The sequence below is a fragment of the Dasypus novemcinctus genome, chromosome 25, assembly GCF_030445035.2.
Source record: "Dasypus novemcinctus isolate mDasNov1 chromosome 25, mDasNov1.1.hap2, whole genome shotgun sequence".
Lineage (NCBI taxonomy): Eukaryota > Metazoa > Chordata > Mammalia > Cingulata > Dasypodidae > Dasypus > Dasypus novemcinctus.
Window position 1 is genome coordinate 41993414 of NC_080697.1, and position 18879 is coordinate 42012292.

Consider the following 18879-nt stretch of genomic DNA (forward strand, 5'->3'; position numbering starts at 1 on the left):
ATCCATACAATAGGATGGCAATAAAAAGGAAAGACATACTGATTCATGCTATAACGATGAACCTTATATGCTAAGTGAAAGAAGTCAGTCACAAAAAACACACACATTATATTTTCCATTTATATGAAATATTCAGAACAGGCAAATCTATAGAGACAGACATTAGATTAGTGGTCAGTAACCCTGGGAGATGGGAGGGTTGGGGAGTAACTGCTAATGGGTATGGGTTATTTTTTGGTGATGAAAATGTTCTAATTTAACTGTGGTGATGGTTACACCACTCTGAATATACAAAAAACCACTGGGTTGTACACTTTAAATATTTTATGTAGATTATATCTCAATAAATCTGTTAAAAAAAAAAAAAGCCCTAACCCCCTTTCTTATGGTGCCTTAAATTATTTAAGAAAATACTTTATATTTTAAATTTTTAAATTTTTATTTTTTTCAGGAGGTACCAAGGATTGAACCCAGGACCTTGTACATGGGAAGCAGGTGCTCAAACACTGAGCTACACTCACTCCACAAGAGAATAATTTAAAAGTAAAAAATCTTTAGGAGAATTACAACATGGTACTGGACTGGCCTCTCCAAATCTTTGTTACTCCTCATGTTTCAATTTAATTAAGCATTCTTTAGGCTAAGAAATTAAGAGAGGGTGTAGAGAGCCATCTGTGTGTTAAGTGAACAAAAGAGGAAGTAGTGACTTCTGTTTCTACTATAGAGTAAGGCCTGGATTTAGCTCCTAATATAGAGAGCTAGAACACTGGACAATATAAATGAAATAATGATTCCAGACATAACAAAGTACTGTGATCCCTGGGAGAAGAGAAAAAATGAGTTGAAGACTTTGAATTCAAAGGTGCTTTTTGGACTGCAGTGTAGGAGGGGAATCCTCACTGAGTTGAGGTAACAGAATTTTGAGTCTGAGGAGGCTGATGTGGCTGAGTTTGCTGGCCAGAGAACTGGAAAGGAGGGACCTATGCAGAGAAAGAGCTCCGAAAGGCTAAATAGTAATTCCCTTGATTCTGTTGCTCAATACTAAGATGCATGTGCAATAAGGTGAAATACTATGAGAATGAAAGGGCAGCGGGCTGTATATTGAATAACTTCTGAGTTCACGAGGGGCTGAAAGATGTTTACATTTGGGGGAGCCAGCATGAGGAGTTCTTGCTGAATGCTCATGACATTTAGTATAGATAGACTCCAGAAAGGTTACCACAAGAATAAAAGCTACTTTAAACTCACACTAAAATACTTAAAAACAGGCCTTTAAAGGATTCAGTTAATCCAAAAATAACTGCCTGCCAAAACAAAGTGTAACTCTTTTTGAAGGAAGACAATAAAATCTATACACTCAACAACATAAAACTCACAATGTCTAGCATCTATAAGAGATTACTAGACATGAAAAGAACCAATCAAATGTGATCCATAACCAAGAGAAAAATTAAATAGAAATAGACACAGAAATTACAGAGAACTTTAAAACAGTTCTTATATATATGCCCAAAGACCTAAAGTAAAACTCGAAAACAATAAGGAAAGGCAAAGAAAAATATAAAAGAGAGCCAAATGATCTTGGAGGCTCTGGAGGTAGTGCTGTATAGGACAAAGAAGAAGTGTTTGCCTGCAGCTTCTCAGATGCTGAGTAAAGGGCTGGTGCAAACTGCTCCTACATGACCATCCTCCTTCCTGTAGCTCTGTAGGAAATGAAGGCTCAATCTTTGTAGAGCTGTGAGTACAGAATGTCCAAAGGGGATGGGGTTGATTTCTTTCTGTGGGAAATCTTCTGTGGTATACAGATTTTTCATAATAGTTGGACAGATTTACCAGTCCTGGTTAGTCAAATCTACTATTTTTTTTTAAAAAAATAATTAATTAATTTCTCTCCCCTTCCCCGCCCACCCTGGTTGTCTGTTTTCTGTGTCTATTTGCTGCATCTTCTTTGTCCGCTTCTGTTGTTGTCAGCGGCACAGGAATCTGTGTTTCTTTTTTTGTTGTGTCATCTTGTTGTGTCAGTTCTCCGTGTGTGTGGCACCATTCCTGGGCAGGCTGCACTTTCTTTTGCGCTGGGCGGCTTTCCTTACGGGGCGCACTCCTTGCGCATGGGGTTCCCGTACATGGGGGACACCCCTGCGTGGCACAGCACTCCTTGCGCGCATCAGCACTGTACGTGGGCCAGCTCCACACTGGTCAAGGAGGCCTAGGGTTTGAACCGTGGACCTCCCTACTACTGTGGTAGGCGGATGCCCTAACTACTGGGCCAAGTCCGCCGCCCAAATCTACTCTTTATACAGCAGTGTGATGGCCTGTAATGTTGGACTAAGTTTTGTCCAAATGCTTAGAGTTATCTATTACAGGGCTGTTATATTTGTGACCATGCCTTGAAAATCTACAATCTAAATATTTTTACTACCTTTCTATTTCCAAAAGTGGATCCTTCCTTAACTGAAGATTCAGCTGATGGTCCATCATTACCAATTGTTTTAGTTTGCTAAAGTTCCCAAAAATAATATACCAGAAATGGGTTGGCTTTTACAGTGGGGATTTCTTAGGTTAAGCATAATCAGGAGGTGCCTTCTTCCAAGTGGCAGCTGTGGGTGACCAGACACATGAAGGTATCTGCTTCTCTTCTGGATTTCATTGCTTTGAGCTTCTGGATTGGGACTTTCTCTCTCAGCTTCTGGAGGTTTCTCTCTTTCTTTGTAGCCCTTTTTTGTATCTGTGGCTTTTTATTTATAAAGGACTACAATAAGAGGATTAAGACCCACCCAGGTCATGCAAACTAATCAAAGACCCTTAACTGAAGTAATTTAATAAAAAGGTCCCAAGTACAATAGGTTTACATGAACAGGAATGTATTAGCTTTATTATTTTTTAATAAAGATTTTATTTTATTTCCCACCTCATTTTTTTGCATTCACTGTTTTTTCTCTGTGTCTGTTCGTTGTGTTTGTCTTCTTTTTAGGAGGCACTGGGAACAGAACCTGGGACCTCCCATGTGGAGGGAGGAGCCTAATTGCTTGAGCCACCTCTGCTCCCTGCTTGTATCTCTCATTGTGTTTTCCTCTTTATGTCTCTCCATGGCATCATCTTGTTATGTCAGCTTGCTGCACCAGCCCATCATGTCAGCTTGCAGTCTTGCTCATCTTCTTTAGGAGGCACCAGAAACTGAACCCAGGACCTCCCTTGTGGGAGGCAGGCACCCAACTGCTTAAGTGATATCTTCTTCCCTGTATTAGCTTTAAGAACAGGATCTTTTGAGGTCCATAAAAGCTTCAAATTGCCACACCAATTAAAAAGAATGAGGAATTTTGTACCTTCATTCAAATACTTCTAGGGTTTAAATTTTTGCAAGCATCTGCAAAGGGTATCTTTGTAATGGCCTATACTGTACATACTTTGAGGCTTTCAATGTCTCAGTATTCTGGCCAATTGTGGCAATGTACTTCATCCTTTTCTGTATCACAATGAAGAAGAAAACAAAGCACACGTTGAAATACTGGTATACACTGTTCATTCACATATAAAAAAAGAAGAAATACAAAGGAGGAGGATGTGGGGAAGATATTTGCTAGTTAGAAGCTGGACTGAATCTATCGTACATATTTCAAGAATGGTTTTGAGCCACTGTTATGATGCTTTTTTTTTTTCACTTAAGGTAGTTAATTTCAGGAAAATAAAAAAACATCCGATAGAAATTCTGGGGATGAAAATTGTAAAAATTCACAGAATAACACTGATATGAATCTAAAAAGTCTGGGGGAAAAGATAAGTGAACTTGAAGAAGTAGCAATTGGAATTTCTAAACTTAAGCATAAAGAAAGGAAACACACACACACACAAAACAGCTCTCAGTGACCTCTCTGGCAAAATCAAGTAATATAGGTAAGTGGAGTTCCCAGAAATAGAACGGGAAAACCAGAAAAAAATTTGAAGAAGTAATGGCCTAATTTTTTCCAAAATTGATGAAAATGATAAACCCATATCCAAGAAACTCAATGAATCCTAAGTAAGATAAACGCAACAGAAAACCACATGAAGCACATGAGAATCGAACTGATGAAAAGCAGTAATAAAATATTAAAAGCAATTAGAGAAGAAATATACATTAGGTACAGAACACAAAATCAAGGATGACTATAGATTTTTCTAACCAGAAACTTCCAAGCAAGAAAACAATTGAATAGCATCTTTAAAGTGCTGAAAAGGGAAAAAAAACCCTGTTTCAATGTAGAATTATATACAGCAAAACAACCTTTAAAAATGAAGATGAAATGAATTTTTTTTCAGACCAGTAAAAGGTAAGAATTTGAGACCAGTATACCTGCACTATGAGAAACTTTAAAGAGAGTTCTTCAGATTGAAGAAATATAATATATGAAGCATTTACACAGAGGAAAGAAGAGTGAAAAGGGTAAATAAGTAGGAAACACACATTTTCTCATGTCTAATTTCTTTAAAAGAAGATTGTTTAAAGGAAAAATAAGCAAGAATAGTATGGTTTACAACATTTGCAGATGTAATACATATATAATAACAGCACAGTGGATGGTGGGAGAGAAAGGGGAAAATACTGTCATAAGGTTCTTAAATTTTATGTGAAGTGGTATAACATTTGAAGGTAGACTCTGATAAAGAGTCATACTGTAAGGTAGACCGTGATAAGTTGAAGATTCATATGGTAAACCCTAGAGTAATTAACTCAGAATTAAAATAAAGAAATATAGCTAATGAGCCAACAGTTGAGATAAATATAAGGAAACCAAAAAGTTACAAGTTAAAAAAAATAAACTGTACCATAAAACTTATTATCATAAAAAAAGCACATGTAGTTATATCAATATCAGATGAAATACACTTCAAAACAAAGAATATGGCCAGGAATAAAGTGGGATATTTCATAAAAACGAAAGCCTAATTCATCAAGAAGAAAACAATTTTATTTTATTTTTTTAATTTTTTAATTTTTTTAAAGATTTATTTTTATTTATTTAATTCCCCTCCCCTCCCCCGGTTGTCTGTTTTCTGTGTCTTTTTGCTGCGTCTTGTTTCTTGTTTCTTTGTCCGCTTCTGTTGTCATCAGCGGCACGGGAAGTGTGGGCGGCGCCATTCCTGGGCGGCGCCATTCCTGGGCAGGCTGCACTTTCCTTCGCGCTGGGCAGCTCTCCTTACGGGGCGCACTCCTTGCGCGTGGGGCTGCACTCCTTGCGTGCATCAGCACTGCGCGTGGGCCAGCTCCACACGGGTCAAGGAGGCCCGGGGCTTGAACCGCAGGCCTCCCATGTGGTAGACGGACGCCCTAACCACTGGGCCAAAGTCCGTTTCCCAAAACAATTTTAAATGTGTATATAACTGTCTTAGTTTCCATGCTGCTAAGACAAATGCAGCACAATGGGTTGACTTAACAACAGAAATGCATTGGTTCAGTTTTAGATGCTAGAAGGCTTGCTTCCTTCTAGGGCCAATGCATTCTGGCAATTTTTGGGGTTCCTTGGCTTTCCCATCACATGGCCTCTTATTTCTCTTCCAGATTCCACTGACTTCTGGCTCCCAGCTCCTCTATGTAGTTTTCTCCTCATAAAGCCTCACGTGATAGGATTAAGGCCCTACCTCATTCAGTTTGGCTACACCCTACTTAAAAATAACATCTTCAGGGGAGCGGATGTGGCTCAAGCAGTTGAGCACCTGTTTCCCAAATGGAAGGTCCCAGGTTCAGTTCCTGGTGCCCCCTAAAAACAAAAAAACAAACAAGCAAAAAAATGAAAAAATCAATGGTTGAGCACTGGCTTCCTACATACTAGGCCCAGGGTTCAACCTCTGGCCCTTGTACCTAAACAAAAACCAAAACTTCAAAAGTTCCTATTTTAAATGGGTTTGCATGCACAGGAATGGATTAAGAACATGTTTTTGTTTTTCCTTCGAGTACATAATTCAATCGACTACAGTCCATCCCCTGGATCCCCCAAAGACATGTACTTTCCATAATACCTTTCATTCCATCAACATCCCAAAAACCTCAGCACTGTGATTTCATTAAAATGCTAAGTAGAAAATTTTATCAAAATCAGTTATGGATGTGGTCTATCCTGGGGCAAAATTCCTCTATATCTAAGGGACTTATGAAACCTAGAAAAAAAGTTATTTGCTTCCAAAATACAACGGTGGGACAGGCATAGGAGAGACATTCCCATTCCAGAAGGGAGAAAATGGAAGGAAAACAGGGGTCATGAGTCTCAGAAAAGTGGAAACTCCCTTAGATTTCAAGGTCTGAGAGTCACCTGTAGATCGATGTTTGTCCTCTTGGCTGAGGGAGCAGCAGCTCTACCCTTTCCAAGTGCTTGCACAGAAGCCAGGCTCTCTGCAAACACTGGGACATGGCCTTACCATCACTGAGCACTGGAGTGGTGGCACTATCCCTGAATACTCTACCTGAACATGGAGGTGCATGGCCTGCCCCCTCTAATTGGTGAGGCAAATGGTCTGCCCCCTTCAAGTGCTGGGACAGACTTGCCCTTTCCATATATGTGAGCGGGCCTGCTCTCTTAGCCAGAGTGGAGCACTTTCTGCTTCCATGATTCTGCCCTTGAAATCATTCTTCCTTCATTTTGTCCCTTCTTTGTTTCTTTTGGTCCAGAGTGGCAGCAGTTCTACTCAAACAAATTTTGCAGAACCTTTGTTGGCTTTGCATGCAGTTCAGTGGGGTCAAAACCATTAAAGAAAAGGACTTTCCACAGATCCTTCCTGGATAACTGCATTTCCAATCCTGACTTCCTCTGATGTCTGACTGGATACATACTCAGCCACATCCTCTTCAGGAAAGGGTTGTTCAGTTAAACCCTTACATGGAACCCTGTTCTCTGTAGACTCACTTCCTGGTAGCTCAGGCAGGTCCCTGGTAGAGTCACATCTGGACCTAGTCTCAGAGCACACTATTTGGATAGGCTGTGGACCTCCAAAGTCATCAATTTCTGCTTCTTTCATACTAGAGAGTTTATTTCTCAGCTTATCCCTTTCTTCTTGTATTTTACCATATGCTGAAAGGAAAAAGCAGGCTGTATCTTCCAAACTTAGCTTGGAAATCTCCTCGGCTGAGTATCTAAATTCATCACTTCCAAGTTCTGCCTTCCATCCGACCTAAGAAAACAATTTCACCAAGTTCTCTGCTCATTTATAACAAGGATCACCTTTTCTACAGTTTCCAATAACATTCATAATTTCCTTTCTCAGGCCTCACTGGAAGTACATTTAATGTCTATATTACTACCATTAGTCTCTTCAAAACAATCTAGGCTTTTTCTACCAAGTGCCTCACAGTTTTTCCAGCCTCTACCCATTACCCAATTCCAAAGCCATTTCCACATTTGTAGGTATTTATAAGAGCAGTACCCCACTCTCAGTACCAAAAACTGTCTTCAGTTTCCAGGATGCTAAGACAAATACCACACAATGGGTTGACTTAATAGAAATGCATTGGCTCATAGTTTCAGAGAGTAGGAGGCTTGCTTCCTCCAGGGTCAACAGCATTCTAGAGGGCTAGCAATCTTTGGAGTTCCTTGGATTTCTTATCACATGGCCATATCCTCTCCTTTCTTTTCCAGTCCACTGATTTCTATGTTTCTTTCCTCTATGTGGCTTTCTCTTCACAAATCCTCCAGTAATAGGACTGAGGCTTAACCTTATTAACTTGGGTCACACCTTAACTGAAAATAACATTTTCAAAATGTACTATTTAAACTGGGTTCACACCCACAGGAATGGATTAAAATTAAAAACATGTTTTTTTCCTGTGGTACATACTTCAACCTACCAAAGCAACTAATGATAGAGATTCAAAATACATGAGGCAAGAACTGACAGAACTGAAATTAGAAAGACAAATCCACAATTACAGTGGGAAATATCAATAGTCCCCCCTCAATAATGTATAGATCAAGTAGAGAAAAACAGTAAAGACAGAGCAGACAAACGTTACCAACCAATGTGATTTTATATATATACATATATATATATTTTAAATATTTCACCCAAGAGCAGTAGAATATATATATTCCTTTCAAATACACATAGGACATTCACCAAGATGGATGAGATGATGGCTGTGGTAGACAGAATAATAATGGCCCTCCAATGATGTCCATGTCCTAATTCCTGGAACCTGTGAATATGTTACTGTCTATGACAAAAGGGACTTTGCAGATATGATTAAGTTAAAGATCTTGAGACAGGAAGATTAACTTGGATGATCTGATTTGGCCCATTGTAATCACGTCTCCTTATAAGTGAAAAAGGAAATTCAGTCAGGGAAGGAGATGTGACAAGAGAAGCAGAGGTTGGAGTGATGTGATGGGGGTCACAATCACAGGAATGCAAACAATCTCTAGAAATTGGAAATGAAAAGGAAATGGATTCTTCCACTGCTCCCGGAGGTTCTAGAAAGGAATGCAGCCAAGGCCAACACCTTGATTTTAGCTCAGTGGACCCATTTTGTACTTCTGTCTTCCAGAATTTTTGATAACAAATACATGTTGTTTTAAGAGACTGCTTGTGTTAACTTGTTACAATAGCATAGAAAGTGGTCAAATAATTGAGAAAAGTAAAAAAACTTGAAAGTTGTTTTCTTAAAAAGATAAAGGAAAATTAATAAACTACTAGTGTCTTAGTATTCCAGGGCTGTGATACAATTACCACATAGGGGAGTGGCCTAAACAACAGGAATTTATTGGCTCATAATTTTGGAAGCTAGAAGTCTAACATCATGGTATTGCCAGGACTATTTGATATCTTATTGCAGAAGAGACAGCCATTATGACAGTCTGAAGTTCTTTCATGAATCCAAAAAAGAAATGACTCCATTTCTGTGGGTGTGAGACTCTTTTGACTGGACTATGTCAGTGAGGAGTAACTCAGGTTGACTCTCCCATCTCCTTGCTGGGTCTGATAAAAATGGAGACACAGAAAGAGACACACACACAGAAAAAGGGAGTTGCCCTATTTGATCCTACAATGTGAGAGAAAGGATTCCAGTTTTGCCCACAGCTGAGTTGCAAGGTGAGGCTCAAACAGCTGAGACCCAGGGAAAAATGAGTCATATGCCTGATAGCTTGCAGGTGAACTTGGGAAGAAAGTGGAGCAGCTGATAAAGAGAGAGAAGGGCCAGAAAGAGACAGTCCTGTGCCTGGTTGCTCACAGCTGAACTCTGGGAGCTGGGCTCCAAAAGACGGTGACCTGGAGGGGAAGGCAGCGATCTTGGAGAATGGTGGCCATCTTGATTTGCCCCGAGGGCGGCTAACAGGATCAACAGTAGTGACTTCTGTGAGAAAGTGCCTCTGATGGTGCCTTGATTTGGATATTTCATAGCCTTGGAACTGGAAACTTTTACCCCCAAATACATTTCCTTTATAAAAGCCAACCCATTTCTGGTACTTTGCATCAGCAGTCCTTTGGCAAACTAAAATGATCATCTACCAATAACTCTTTTCTTCTTTTAATAATAGAACTGAGTGGGGACATGGCGGCCTAGCTAAAGACTATATTTTCCTGCCTCTTTTGCAGCTTGGTGTGGTCAAATGACTAACTTTTGGCAAACAGGATGTGAGTGGATATGAAACATGAGCCACTTCCAGGTGATACTGCTAGCTCCCCTGGCCCATTCCCTCTTCCTGATGGCTAGGAGATGGCAACAGGTAGAAAAGCTTCTTTGACATTTGTTCAGGATGCCGGAACCAATCTACGGCCCTGTCTGTCCCACAGACCTCTGCATTGTTATCCATAGGGAAATAAACTACTATACTCTTTCAGCCATTTCATTTTGGCTTTCTTTGTTCATGAAGGTTAGCCTACATCCTTAGACAGACTCATCAAAGTCATTCATTTTACAGATAAGAAAACTAAACTAGAGCTATTGAATGACTTTCCCTAGGTCACTCAGGATACCGGTAAAAGAAGAATCTGAAATTAAATTTCCTAATTCAAAATTCTTTCCATGTGCATAGACTGATCAGGGAAATGTCTAACAGGCAATTTCTGGGGCATGGGAAAGGGCTCTTTGCTCCCCCAAACACTCTCTTTACTCTATACTGATGCCTAAAATCAAGCTATTTGATTTCTAGTTCTTTGGCTTAAATGTAAATCTTTCTGAGATAAGCACAATTAGTCATTTATATGGTAGGCCCAAATACAACACAATAGAAGAAAAAGAGCCCAGAACCAAAGCACACAGGTCCTGAGTGCTGGCATGGCTTTGCCACTTACTAGTAGCATTTCCTTCATAAACATACATGGAAATCTGCTCTTACCTCTATTACAGCACATTTTGTTATAACTATCCATTTATAAGACTATTTTCCCTAGACGAGGGTATAAGTGCTCCGAGACACAGGCTATGTCCTATTCTTTGAATTGCTAGTACCTAGGATAGTGAATATTCGGCATATAGCAGGCTCATTGATGAATGCACAAATCAGTTTCCTAACATAAAATGAGGAACTGAACTGGATCAGAAATCTTTAACCTTTTATTTATTTACTTATTTTTATTTCTCTCCCCTGCCCCTCCCTGCCCTTGTCTGCTCTCTTGTGTCCATTTGCTGTGTGTTCTTCTGTGTCTGCTTGCATTCTTGACGGCACTGGGAATCTGTGTCTCTTTTTGTTGCATCATCTTGCTGCATCAGCTCTCCTTGTGTGCAATGCCACTCCTGGGTGGGCTGCGCTTTTTTTGCCCTGGGTGGCTCTCCTTGCGGGGTGCACTCCTTGCGTGTGGAGCTCCCCTACACGAGGGACACCCCTATGTGGCATGGCACTCCTTGTGTGCAGCAGCACTGCATGTGGGCCAGCTCACCACATGAGCCAGAAGGAGGCCCTGGGTTCGAATCTCTTATATGGCAGGTGGACGCTCTATCAGTTGAGCCACATCTGCTTCCCCTTTAACCTTTTTTGATGAACAGCTATTAATACTTTTCATTTCTCAGAAGCTATAAGCTCACTGCAGTAACAACGATGTCTGTGGCTTTCAGAATGTTCCAGGGGTTTCTGATAGGATTCTGCATGGTTTAGAAAAGGTAGTGTTATACTGCATGGCTTTCCTAATGGGGATCCTGTCAAATCTAAACTGTGGGAAAGGAGAAAGGGAAGGGGCTACGAGGAGAACAAGGACAGAAAGAGGAAGAGCAAATCATCAGCTCCCAAAAATCTGTATGTCAGCTTTCTACATCTACCAGCAGGCCAGCATCCTGGAGATGCTGTACCATATGGACTATGAGAGCTTAAATTCTACTATTTTACCACTGAAATTTTGCTGCTTTTAGTTCTTATTTTTTTGCTACTTTTGTTTTCTTCTTTTTCCTTTTTTTAATGAACAAGTCTCATACAAACAATTCTCCATCTTCTTTTTCTTACTAGTTCTAAAAGTTCCTAAACTATTTTTTCCCTTCATACTTCCCATTCACTTCTTTATGAAGAACAAAAGCCATCTACAACTAATTAGATGAAAGTGCTTATATTCTTATTGTGATGAAATTTTAAGTCACAAATGTCACATAATGAAAACAAATTTTAATTCAAGATTTATCCCATAGAAAAGGGACCTTTTTATTTAGCACCAATAGGTGAGCAATTAAAAAAAAATCAGATATGTGTGTTTGAAATCTGATACAGAACAAACAAAACCTTAAGAGTAACAATGGCTGAGGGAGAAATTTGACAATAGGTAGATTCATGGCTGACATCTTAAAAGCTTGGTGCACAGAAAATTAATACAGAAACTATTCTTTGTTATACTAATCATAAATTCTCTGGCAAATTAATTCTGCATTTTCATTTAAGGAAAAACTTTGTTTCTTTTTTTCATCCTGGACATGAAAAGTTTCTTTGAAGGGTAAAACACAACTGCTGAGACACTGGATGAACAAACATCTGTTAATCTAGTTGTTACATGTTGTAGCAGTTTGATATTATTGATGAGTTCCAAAAAGAAATACTGGATTATGTTTGTAAACTAGTATGTACATGGGCATGATTGAGTTACAATTAGGGTTTTGATTGGGCCATGTCACTAGGGTGTTAAAAGATAAAAGGCATGGCAAGGGACAGAGTTTAGGGTTTAGGGTTCTTAATGTTGGAGTTTTGATGCTGGAGTTTGATGCTGAAGTCTTAAGCTGGAGCCCTGGGGAAAGAGACAGCCATTTGCCTGATAGTCTAAAGCTGACCCTGTGGAGAGAGGCAAAACCTAGGGTGCCTCAAAGTCTACAGCTGATCTTATGGAGAGAGGCAAAGCCTAGTGAGCCTCATAGTCTATAGCTGACCTTGCGGAGGAAACAGAGGAGCTGAGCCCAGAGGAACCCAGGAAGCCTGAACCCTCGCAGACACTGGCAGCCATCTTGCTCCAACACGTGAACACAGACTTTGGTGAGGGAAGTAACTTATGCTATATGCCTGGTATCTGTAAGCTCCTACTCCAAATAAGTATCCTTTATAAAAACCAACCAACTTCTGGTATTTTGCATCAGCACCCCTTTGGCTGACTAATACACATGTGAAAGTCTTAAAGCATTTTGGGAATGATTTTTAGTTAAAATTCTTGTTCAGCATGAGGTTTCCAAAGTAACCAGTGGGAATTGCAAGAGCTATGGAAACAAAAGGAAAACATACTATCTCATGACTGCTCTCCAAGTATGTGCTCCACACATTTAATAGGGTCTCCGTAATTACTTGCTGACTGATTGAATGCCCTATTTATTTCACAGTCAGCCATCTGGAACCATTGTGAAGGTAAGTAATAGAAGCTTCAAAGTTAAGGTAGTTATCACAAATTCTGTGCCTTTCAGGGAGTGGATGTGGCTCAAGCAGTTGGGTGCCCGCCTCCCACATGGGAGGTCCCGGGTTCTGTTTCTGGTGCCTCCTAAGGAAGACGAGCAGATGTAACAAGCTGATGAATGAGTGGAAACAACGACTGGACAAGGAACCGAACAAGGAGCAGAAAGTGAGCAGACAGATGAAGGAGCCATATGGTGGTGGTGGTGGGGGGGAGTCTATGCCTTTACTTGAAAACAGAGCCTCCTTATTTCATATTTTTCTAGGTTAAACTAGCGTTGAATTTTAGGACTTGTGTTTCTTAACTCAAGACCTAATGGCACATGGGGTGGGATACTTTTAAAATTGTGTGACACTAACCTGTCATTGGGGGATATTTAGCAATTTTATCGCCACCCACTGTGTCAACTGCTCTCTCCCACCCTTACTGACTATGGAAATGAAACATCTCTATAGATTTACAAAAGTGCCCCAGAATCCTTGGGCCTGAGTACTTAATAGGTAACCACTGAGTTATGTCATTTCCCTTAGCAAACCAGTTTTCCCCTGAATTAGAGGGGGAAGCAAACAGCAAACAACAGATCTTGGAAAGGAATAGCCAAAGGCTAGATCCACTGATAATAACGGAACAACAGCACAGAGTACAAAAACCCTAAGAAGGGAGGGGAGGGAAGAGACAAGAGGTGGAACACTGGAGCCACCTTGGGGATTCAGGGTATGCAGGGAGGGCTGGGGTGGAGAATGGGTAAGGATTCCATGAAAAAGTAACTCAAGTCCTAAACATTCAAATTATCCCTTAAATCATAGTCCAATCACTAAATAGACTCTGCAAAGGTTAAATTACGTTCATATTCTGCCTAAGAAGGCAGGGAGGGAGTGGATGTAGCTCAAATAGCCTGCTTCCCATATACAAGGTCCCAGATTTGATCCCTGGTACCTCCTAAACACAAGCAACAAATGAAAAAAACCCACTCTCATTGCAGAGCACAAACAGCTCAGTGATTGAGAGCCTGCTTCCTGCTTCCCAGGCACAAGATTTTGAGTTTAATCCCTGATACCTAAAAAAAAAAAAAAAAAAAAAAAAAAAAAGGCAGGGGAGTTTATTATAATAACTGATAAACCATAAGCCCATGATTAATAAGTAAATATGTTGGAAAGTTTGCCTATGCTTACACTTCAGTAACCTAGAAAATTAATGAACTGATCGCATTTCTTTAATATTAAGGTTTTCCCTAGATAATTCAGCACTCACAAGGCTCAACAGTTATCAATTTAACCAATCTAATAAAAATAATCACGCGAAGCACATGTGGCTCAAGCAATTGGGCTCCTATCTACCATATAGGAGGTCCAGGGTTTGATACCCAGGGCCTCCTGGTGAAGGCAAGCTAGCCTGTGTGGTGAGCTGGCCCACACAGGAGTGCTGGTGCAACAAGATGATGCAACAAAAAGAGCCACAGAGGAGAGACAATAAGAGACACAGAGACCAGGGAGCTGAGGGGGTGCAAGAGAACTGTTGCCTCTCCCCCACTCCAGAAGGTCCCAGGATTGGTTCCTAGAGTTGCCTAATGAGAATACAAGCAGACACAGAAGAACACACAGCGAATGGACACAGAGTGCAGATGATGGAGGTAGCGGGGAGAAATAAATAAATCTTAAAAAAAAAAAAGTCATATTCATGCAATTGGCTATGCTATCAAGAAATCAAGCTGGGGAGTGAATGTAGCTCAGTGGTTGAGTCCTGCTTTCCATGTACAGGGCCCTGGGTTCAATCCCTGATACCTCCTAAAAAAGCAAAGAAACAGCTGCTGAAGCTTACTAGTCTTTCTTTCATGCCTATGAAAAAGGGTACAGGATATGAGGGAATTGAATTGGTAGGTATGGTTCTTCTCATGTACCCTACCACACGAAATTTGCTAATCCTACCTGTAATCCTGGTATTATCAATTAAAAGGTAATATGCAAATAAATTAATTTTCTACATACACATATATTTACAAAAAGCTTATTGGCCTATGCAGACTATTTTATATATTGCTTTTAAAATTTAACAATAAAATGTGAATCACATTAAGTATTCTTAGATAATATAATTTTTAACTCTTACACAAGTATTTCACTGTAAAGATGAAATGAGTCAAGTATATACAACCAACCTCTTAATGATGGGCTTTGAGATTTTCTTCAGATTTTTTACATTTATAAACCAGTTGGATGAATATTGCAAAAGCTAGGTATTTGTACACAAGTGTGATTATTTTCTTAGAACACATTCCTGAGAGTGATCAAAGGATATGCATACTCTGATGTGCTTTTAAAAATTTTAGTTAAGAGGACAACCAGCAAGATGGTGGCAGAGTAAGGAGCTCCTAGAATCAGCTTGTGCTACGGGGCAGTTAGTAACCACCCAGAGCTCTCTGGAGCTAGCTGAAGCACCTGTTTGGATGCTCCAGGAAACCAGAGGAGTATCCTACAGCATCCTTGATGGAATGGAAGGAGGAGACTGCCCATCTGCAGAGAAGACTGGTAAGTAGAGGCTCCATGACCCAGAGCTGGTGCCCCTCCTCCATTGGAGGCACAAGCGCCTCGGGAGCTGTTCCGCGGCTGGAAGTGAAAGCTCCACTTCCCAAATATGGGGGAGGAAGAGACGGTTGGGCACCAACTTCAGCTACTGATGAGTAAATTCTGTGGGCTAAACAATAATTCTAAGAAGAGCTAAAGTTTGACCCTGTCCAAGTCAGAAAGAGGCTGGGAGCGTCCATCTTAACTCTGTGCCTGGCACGAGGGGAAGCGGGGCCGACTGAGGATCCCAGTGCTGGTGGGGAACGGCTTCTTCCCATCCAGGTCAGACTGCAGCTCTAGCCTAGGCCCTAGGCCCACTTCTGACAGGAAGGAAGCTGCGGGGACCTGTGCCAGCCTCTCTAGGATACAGGCTACGCAGTGGAGGCCAGTGATCATCCTACTTGTGCCCCATGAGCTATTCTGTGGCTGGTATTGGAAGCTTCGTTTCCCAGGAGTAGGGAGGAAGAGATGGTTGACCATTGATTTCGGCTATTGATTAGGAAATTCCATTGACGAAAGTCTAACCCTAAGAACAACTAAAGTTTGAAACTGCCCAAGTCAGAAAAAGGCCGGTAGCTGCCATTTTAACTCTGCCCCCAGCATGAGGGGAATCCAGGCTGACTGAAAATCACAATGCCTGTAGGGTCAGGTTTCTTTCACCCAGATTAGCCTGCAGCCCTAGCCCAGGTTTCAGCAGGGAGGAAGCTGGTGGACCCTGTACTAGCCTCTCCAGGTACCTGAAGGTACATTCGGCTGGCACAGTCTGAATAGCTGGAAGTCAAGTGGGGCAACTGCAGGCATCTTGGACCCGTATGGCATAGATTGCTACCCACACCTGCAGCTCTATCGTGCCCCAGGCAGCAGAGGAAGAGGTCTTCCTTCATCAGTCCCTTTGATCAACTACAGTTTAAGCCTGCACAACTTGGATTATTACACATGGCTGTGGCTCTGTCCCAGCCCCTGGCAGAGGAGAAAGTTGGGAGAAGCTTCCTTGGTCCCTGGGGCAATAAGGCAGCATGAGCCTACATAGCTTACAGCACCAAATACATCCTTGGCGCCTACTACACAACCAGCACAGGAGAAAGGGCAAAAAAGACCTAAAGAGAGAAACTGTACCCAGAATAAAAACTAAAATAAGCCAGATGCCAAGACACCAAAAAAACCTTACAATCCACACCAAGAAATAGGAAGATATGGTGCAGTTAAAAGAACAAGATAAACCTCCAGATAACATAAAGAGCTGAGACAACTAATCAAGTTCAAACAAATCTCTTTAATAAATTCAATGAGATGGCAAAAGAGATTAAGAATATTAAAAATACATTGGATAAGCACAAAGAAGAATTTGAAAGCATACATATAAAAATAGCAGACATTATGGGCATAAAAGATGCAATAAATGAAATAAAAATACACTGGAATCTCATAATAGCAGATTTGAGGAGGCAGAAGAAAGGGCCGCTGAAAGTGAACATACAAAAGAACAGATGAAGAAAGAACGGAAAAAATTGAACAGGGTCTCAGGGAACAAGATGACAGTGATAGATGTGCAAACATATGTGTTATGGGTATCTCAAAAAGAGAATAGAAAAGGGGCAGAAGGAATATTTGAAGAAATAATGGTAGGAAATTTCCCAACCCTATTAAGGATATAGATAGCCACGTTTAAGAAACACAATGTACTCCCATTGGAATAAATCTGAATAGAACAACTCTGAGACACATACTAATCAGAATGTCAAATGCCAAAGACAAAGAGAGAATTCTGAGAACAGCAAGAGAAAAGCAATGCATCACATATAAGGGAGACCCAACAGGTATGTAGGCAGTGGTATGATATATTTAAGACACTGCAAGAGAAAAACTTCCAGCCAAGAATCTTATATTTGGCAAGATTGTCTTTAAAAAATGAGGGCAAATTTAGAATATTTACAGATAAATAGAAACCGAGAGAGTCTGTAACCAAGAGACCAACTTAGCAGGTAATACTAAAGGGCGTGTTGCAGCCTGAAAAGAAAAAAACAGAAGAGAGAGGCCTGGAAGAGCATCTAGAAATGAAGATTATGTCAATAAAAGTAACTAAAAGTATCAAGAGTGGTGAAAATAAAATAACAAATAAAACCCAAATATTCAGGAATAAACTTAACCAATGATTTACAGCACTTGTATTCAGGAAACTAAAACTCATTGTTAAAAGAAATCAAAAAAGACCTAAATAATTAGAAGAACATTCCATGCTCATGGATTGGAAGACTATATATCATTAAGATTTCAATTCTACCCAAACTGATATACAGATTCAATGCAATCCTGATAAAAATTCCACGAGCATTTTTTAAATAAATTGAAAACACAATTATCAAATTATTTGGAAGGGAAAGGGGTCCTTAATAGCCAGAAACATCTTTAAAAGTCAAAACAAAGTTGGAAGACTCATTTCTGGACTTTAAATGATATTACCTAATTACAGTGGTAAAAACAGCATGGTACTGGCATAAAGACAGACACACAGACCAATGGAACCAAACTGATGGTTCAGAGACAGACCTTCACATGTATGGTCCAGCAATTTTTGACTAGCTTGTCAAACCCACCCAGCTTGGGCAGAACAGTCATCAACAAATGGTGCAGAGAGAAGTGGATATCCATAGCCAAAAGGAAATAGGACCTCTATCTCACAAATTACATAAAAATTAACTCAAAATGGATAAAAAACCTAAATATAAAAGCAAGAACCATAAAAGCTTCTAGAAGAAGAAAAACCTAAATACAAAAGCAAACCATAAAACTTATAGAAGAAAATATTTCTAAGGAAAATATCTTCAAGACCTGGTGGTAGGTGGTGGATTCTTAAAGGAGATAAGAGGAGGCCTGAGATGGACTACTGATGTTTAATGTATGTAGAAGTTTTAATTGTTTACTGTAAAAGTATGGAAATGTACGGAGCTGATAGAAACACATTATAGTGAGTAACAGCTTGTTTATAAATGGGAATGTGGCTGAAAATGGTAGTCTAGATGTAAATGTCAGATGACAGAAAGCTAGAGAATAATCTAGGGACTGAACAGCACCGTAAACCCACCAGTGAATGAGAATCGTGGTTGATGGTACAGATGCATGTACGTTAGAGCAAATGTACATCACTATTGCAAGGTGGTGGGAATGTGGAGAAACATGGGAAAAAATACACATGGAGTGACCTATGGACTGTGGTTAAGAGTAATAATGTAATAATCATGCATCTATGTCAAAGATGTACTATTCTGATAATGGGGGAGTGTGGAAAAAGTGTGCCAACTGTATGCTATGGACCTGGTAATAATTTGATATTATCTTATAATCTGTAACAAATGTTCCACCATGTGGCAATATGTTGATAGAGGGGTATTGTATGTGAAGTAAGTTTACAACTTCTGTCATAAAAATATATTTAAAATAAAAATAGGGTGGGTTGGGGGCGAAATACAACAAATGTAATATAAGGACTATAGTTAGTAGTAAGGTT

General features: G+C 40.1%; 1 protein-coding gene and 1 pseudogene across 4 annotated transcripts in view; one reads left to right on the forward strand and one right to left on the reverse strand.

Annotated features, from left to right (window-relative positions):
* The window catches only part of TRAPPC12 (trafficking protein particle complex subunit 12), a 141163-nt gene that overhangs the window by 109443 nt on the left and 12841 nt on the right, over nucleotides 1-18879 (reverse strand). The window lies entirely within an intron of this gene.
* LOC139437586 (protein RER1 pseudogene) lies at nucleotides 1749-3585 on the forward strand (annotated as a pseudogene).